Source organism: Octopus bimaculoides, chromosome 5 (genome assembly GCF_001194135.2).
Source record: "Octopus bimaculoides isolate UCB-OBI-ISO-001 chromosome 5, ASM119413v2, whole genome shotgun sequence".
Lineage (NCBI taxonomy): Eukaryota > Metazoa > Mollusca > Cephalopoda > Octopoda > Octopodidae > Octopus > Octopus bimaculoides.
In genome coordinates, this window is record NC_068985.1 from 99,731,111 (window position 1) to 99,738,166 (window position 7,056).

The 7,056-nt window shown below is 33.5% G+C and overlaps 1 long non-coding RNA gene across 2 annotated transcripts in view; it reads left to right on the top strand.

Annotated features, from left to right (window-relative positions):
• Nucleotides 1-7,056, top strand: part of LOC106882694 (uncharacterized) — a 343,192-nt gene that overhangs the window by 265,080 nt on the left and 71,056 nt on the right. The gene's annotated exons all lie outside the window — the stretch shown is intronic.

Here is a 7,056-nt window from a genome sequence, read left to right on the forward strand (position 1 = left end):
ATATATATGTATATATATATATGTATATATATATATATAGACACACACACACACACACACACACACACACACACACACACACATATATATATATATATATATGTGTGTGTGTACATGTATACTTATATAAATATGTGTGCATACGTATGTCTATTTTTGAAATTGCATCGAAACAAGTGCATAGCATGGACGCAAGAAGAATATAACGGTTTATTAACTCTGCTGAAGATAGATCGCTAAATACGATACATATACAAATAACAGGACACATGCTAAACATCCAGCTTCTCTGCTTAACTATCCGAATTTAAATGAAAACCACACAACCAGAATTAAAAAGTAAGGCGTAATGCGAAATGTTACACAATAATGGTTCTAGAATCTATACTGTATCCATTACAGACGTTCAACATCACAATCAAATAACACCCACTCTCTAACTAATTGGAATGAAGTCGTATGACACAGCAAACGCCAAAATAAATTCAAATTACGAAACTAATCTGATTTCCCACATAATAATAATAATAATAATAATAATAATAATAATAATAATAATAATAATAATAATAATAATAATAATAATATTAACCAACTGGAAGCCACTCATGAAAAACACCATGAGAATTGAAAACATTATAGCAAAATAATTTAGGATGAAATGTCACTTATAGAATCACAAAATCCAACATAAATATCTTCCTTAAGTTTCACCAGAAAATTACCAATCACGAATCAACCACACAGTAAAGTTCCTTAAACATCAACAAGGATAAAACAATATATCAGTCCTACCATAAATTTAATATTTAGAGATATAATGCGATGATATGAAAGATAACGTATTAAGGAACTTTAGAAACGCATAGCTATGCAATCTACGCACGTCACAAACAGAAGGAAAAAAATGAAGTCACGTGTGTGGAAGTAGAACAAGTATCTATACATCCTCTCAAGAAGCAAATCAATGAAAATACACAAACAAGAAACCTGGCCGATGCCAACGAATAAAAGTATGCCACCTAAATCAGTTCTACGAGTTCTTCCTGGAAACAATGAGATGAAGATCGAGGTAAGAGATGAAACTCTAATTCCACTTAGATTTCCATAAACGCACAATCAAAGACACGCATGAACACACACACAAACACACATACACACAAAACACATACAGAGGTAAACACATACATACGCACATATATTTATATACATACATATATACATATATATTCATATATTTTTACATATAAACATACACGCACACACACAAAGACACACACAGGTACACACACACACACATCAGTTGAAAAAAATTGCTGCATGGCCTCATTTTCACATTTTTATTATTGTATTTAAAAAAAAAATATTTTTTTACAATGTTGAAGTGTGTTAACCATTAAAAAAATATTTTGCAATGTTCATAAAGTTCAATTAGCACATTAAGGCGTTTCTAGTAATCAACTGATTTCAAAATGACAGTTCAGTTCATGACAACTGTAGTAAAAGGACTAACGTCATCATTTTTATACCTTTTAGAAGGCTCCGACAAGCTGATTTAATCGATTATAGTTTTTGACCAATCAGCATGCACCTTAAACGCCTCAGTTTGCCGGGTGGACCGATATTACTGGTATAGATCCCACCTTTATTTTAACCAGTTACCTTGCGGTTTACACGTAATGGGTTCACGAGTGAGAAATCTTAGTTGTATTTGAGCGTTTTTATTTCAATCAGTTGCGGGACTGAGTGGCTGGAAAGCAAGATTTCAGAAAATGGTGTATGAGCTTGTCTCGAGCAAAATATTTAGAACTTCGTTTTAGCAGAGTGACGTCTTGACGAGAAGAACGCAGTTTTGAAAGCGTTCGTTATATGATCGGAACTATATATGTTTTGCCTTCCAACCGACCTTTTACATTTCGACATGTCTCGTTAAATAAGGACTTTGGTCTTCAAGTATATTCAAAATACCTACAAAATGTTGCTTTAAAATATTTATTGAACACTTTAGCTTTATGATATTTTTACAGTGTGTTGCTTTGTATTAATTGAAAACATTTCGAGTATTACCATGAGAGACTGGAATAAAATAGGAAACTATGAGTTTCAAAGAGATACATTTGCACTTGTCGATTACACGATTTAAAAGAGATCATAAAGATAAGTGTTCTTTCGTAATATTTTCTATATACAAAAATATATTCTAGCAGCAACAATAGCAACATATTATTCAAAAGAAAGCAAATGCATCATATGAGCCTGTTGATCGGAAACGTGAAACATGAAGATCTTGAAATGATGAAACTTACGGTTGTACTGTATTAAAACATGCATTATATTCAAGTATAGATCTTTGATGCTTATCGCTACTCTGTAAATTTTAGATATCTATATTCATATACATATGCACAAGCGCATACCTTCATATTGACACACACACACACACACACACACACACACACACACACACACACACACACACACACACACACACACACACACACACACACACACACACACACGCACACACATACACACACACATTTATTTATATTTATAGAGACGGACAGACAGTCAGAGATATGTATATATACGTGCATCCATATGCATGAATATAACTGCATACGTTATGTGACTTTTTCAGCGTCAGATATGCAGTCTTAAAGAATTATTTCGACTCCTCCAGCCTAAATCAGTTACTAGTTTATTTCTTCTGATATAAGTATATCGCACGTTTCACTTATCTACCTAACTTTGAGCAAGCATTATACAATGTATCATAAACGACATGGAATCTCACTAATACTATCATGGCTGACCAAAATAATATCAACAATGTTACCAACAATTGTATTACTACAACCGCGGTTGGTTATTTACAGCAACGTAAGTACTCTCCTCGTTTTACTTGGTTTTCTTAATCAAATGAAGACACACTTCATTGCAATGATATAGCTCATGATGGCCCAACTATAGAATATATGAAGCTGATAACATTAACGGGATAAAGCTCACTACTACTGAAACTATTTCACAGCAAAACAGCTTTGATAGCAAGCATCTTTGAAAAATAATAGCAATTGTTCATCGCAGAGAGTGATTACCGTTCCAAAACTCGATCATCTTAGACGTCGGTGAATCAGCCCAACTTTTACATGAGAAATCGTATATAACGAGAAAAAAAAACACTTCCATTATTACTGAGTGCTCAGGTATCTCCACATGATGCTACAGAGATGACTGTGTAATGTATTCTATTTAAGATCCTTTTGAAACTACAATTCGTCAAAGGAAGAAAAAAAAATTCAAAGGTTCCAAGAGTAAAAGAAAAAAACCAGCTGCTCTTGTGCTGAATGATATATCGGTGTTGTTGGTGGTGGAGAACAAATGGAAACGTGTGATATTAATTACTGCACAATTAATACCGTCATATATACAACTGTTATTACTATTAACGAAGCGCTAGAAAGAAAACTGCAGTAAACGTGCTTATGAAATTACGAAAAATACGGAACCCTGATGGGAAACAAAACTTGAAGTAAACATCAACAATCTGCGTCGCCATATTGGATGGTTAACGACGATAATAGAATGTAAGAAGAATAATGGTTTTACACCTCACTAACTATATTTTATGCAAAATTAACAAAAGTCACATGCAGTGTTCACAAAAGTCATTGAAGGAAAGCAAAATAAAATCGCTGTATGTTAGGTTGTACAAATACAAGAAAGCCCAATGTGACCCTTAATTTCTTTGTGCTTCACCTGAAGATCTATAACAAGATTGCTACGATCGGCCAGGATAAAATATGTATAAAGATATAAGAACCGTTTGCTATAAAAGATGTGTTTGCACTCGTTAACCCTCCTGCTCCACACAAAGCATGCTATATATTTCTATACAGTAAAATATATCTTATAGAGGTGCAGTGACTATAAATACACTGATCTGAAAATGTTACACCACGTTTAGAAACATAGTAGTCGGAAATACAACAAGACAGTATCCCACAATGAATTTGTCGTGCCTGTGCAGTGACCAACTTGTGGGTCATATCCCTAGACAGCAAAGGAAATCCACTCCACAGTTTCCAAATGTAACAAGACACTGACATTAACTGGAATCTTCCAAGGAGTGATATTGACAGATTTTACCTAAAAATGAAGGAAGTATAGACTCTATCTAATAAGCTTGTATACATTTATTTTTCTTCATCCTAACTTTTGATTTATTGTTCCTTTATTTTTTTTAATCTTTAATTTATATTAGGACCGCTCCTTGCTACCCACAGCTATAAGCCTACTGTAATGAAATGTTACCTACATCCCACTTTAGCCTACCTAATAACTTGTCTAGCTGATTCGAATCTCACCCGGATGATATAGCTAAGATATGATATAACATGTTTTCGGGAAATATATCCTTAACCTCAACGGACAACTTTGTTGGTCACTCTCCCATTTCATAGTCAGCTTCGACAGACTTCAGCCACATCCCTGCTTAATTCTTGGGATATTCTTTTCTGCGTAAAATTATGTTTCATCTTATGATTAGGTTTTTTTTTTTGTAATAGAATAATTTTCTCGTTTTCCTGTTAAAACGATACGTAAGAAACAGCTGCAATATGCTGACTATTATCCATCGTATATTATTATTCATCTGATTATAACACATCAAAGGGATTTACGACTTGTCGGACAACCTAGAGTATAGTCACAACGTACCATTCAAAGTAACGCGTGATTAGGAACATCCCCTAGGTGCCAAATACTCATAGAGTTGTTTTTCTCTGTGTCCGCCACCGGAATGTCCTATTTGATACTTACCAACCATAGGCAGGAACCACATGTTTATCCAACTCTACCTGGTGCATATCTCTTCAAGTACCTGATTCTATCTGAATACTTATTTTATTATATACCTATATATAGATAACTCATGCATATATACACGTTACAAACTGAAATTCATGGTTGTCATAGTTGCCTAAATACTTCTATTGAATACTTGATTCATGTTCATATATGCATTCCATAGTGTTTCTATTCCAAATAAAGCCAAACTACTGAAATCTAAAGTTGCAAAATAAAAACTCTGTGTCAGAAAGAGATTATTTCTTAAAGTAAAAAACAAAAACAAAAAAAAAACAAAGTTTTTCAGTTTTTCTCTGTCACTAAGTTCTATAAAGAACGCTATCTGAAGAGAAACATCATTCAGAATATTTCATATTTAACGCGAAAGAATTTATTTATTATCAGATAGCTGCCAGTCTAGACAATAATCCTTGATTATATCACCGGTTCACGTTATGAAGATTTAGTTATTTCTTTACTAAACGAATTTTCTTCTCGATACCATTTCTTCCCTTGTCTGGGTTTATCAATAAATATGATTTATTTTCATTGATTCTGAATTTATACACAGACAAATCTTCAGTTTTGTTATGCCGATAAGGTGAGCTCAAATAAGTAAGAAGTTGCAGCACTGTGAATATTCGTTTTAGAAAAACGAACGTCATTGATAAGTTTTGTTTATATACCATTCCTATTTATTTCATTCAGATAGCTGTGTAATGTCATGTGTTATTCTTTTATTCTCGTATTCTGCTGTTGGTGTCACTTAATGGATTACGGCTATTCTGGGAAGCTTTTCACTATTATTCTTATTAGATCATATCGACCAGTATGTCTCAATTCAATACCATTATATTTATGGATAGTCAGATATTTGACGCAAAAAATGGTATATACATACATATATACATACATACACATGTATATGCATACATGTATAAGAGAGAGGGGCAGAGCAAGAAAGAGAGAGAGAGATATTTATATACATGAACAGAATTATGCATTCACTGTTGACCCAAAAATCACAGACATGCATACAAATGCAAAGAGTGTGCACACTTGTGTAAACAAATCAAATCTACTTATTCATACATTCGTGCATACATACATGAATACATATATGTTATATTATATTATATATATATATATATATATATATATATATATATATATATATATATATATATATACATACATACATACATACACACATATATGTATATATGTATATTACTTTCACGCGCAACAGCCTCAACAGAGTAGATGAAATATATTCTATCACAAAGCAACGTGACTAAAGTTGATCGTAATTAAAATTGTAAAAAACAAAAAAAAAAACAATAAAGGAACAAGAGAGGTAAAAGTATAAAAGAGCCACAAATGATAAATAAAGAAATAAGAAAATTGAGAATTATAGCAGTGTATATTTATTGCTTTTCTTCCGATTTATACAACTTTATGACGCATCACGGTGCAGAGATATGACGAAGAAATTTTAACGCATCGTAAATGAGTCTGTAAAGGTCATACAACAAGTCGCCATGGTAGTGTTGGACAACAGGTGTTTGATGAGAGACAAAATAACACTCTCTGAAATGGAGGCAGCGGGAATGTAAATAGGTGCACAGAGCATAGACAACTTACATAGAATCAGAAAATGCCTAGAGAACACACAGCACGTAAGTGGCCGAGATGCACGGTAGTTTCTGAGAAATAATTGGTGCCAATTTTTTCAGTTGTTTTCACGACAGGCGAACTATTATAAATAGAAAAGTGAACAGAAGAAAAGTCTGAGTCCCACTTCAGCTTCAGAGAATGTTAATAGTTGCTGTGGGTCTAACCAAAACTAAACTACGTTATATGTTAAAGTTTTGTGGTCTTTAATTTGCACATAGAGAAGGATCATACAAGAAACACATCTTTTTATGTTTAATCTTTCACTTGCTCCACTCATTAGACAGCGGTCAGGCTGGGGCACCGCCTTGACGAATTTTTGGATCGATAGAATCAATCCCAGTACTTTGGTCTTTCTTTTTTTTTTTTTTGGCATACTTCTCGTACTTATTCTACCGATCTGTGTTGCCGAATCGCTAAATTACATGGACATAAACAGACCTACACTAGAAGTTATGGCGGACAAACACCGGCACAAACACACACACACAGACGCGCGCGCGCACACACACACACACACACTCACACACA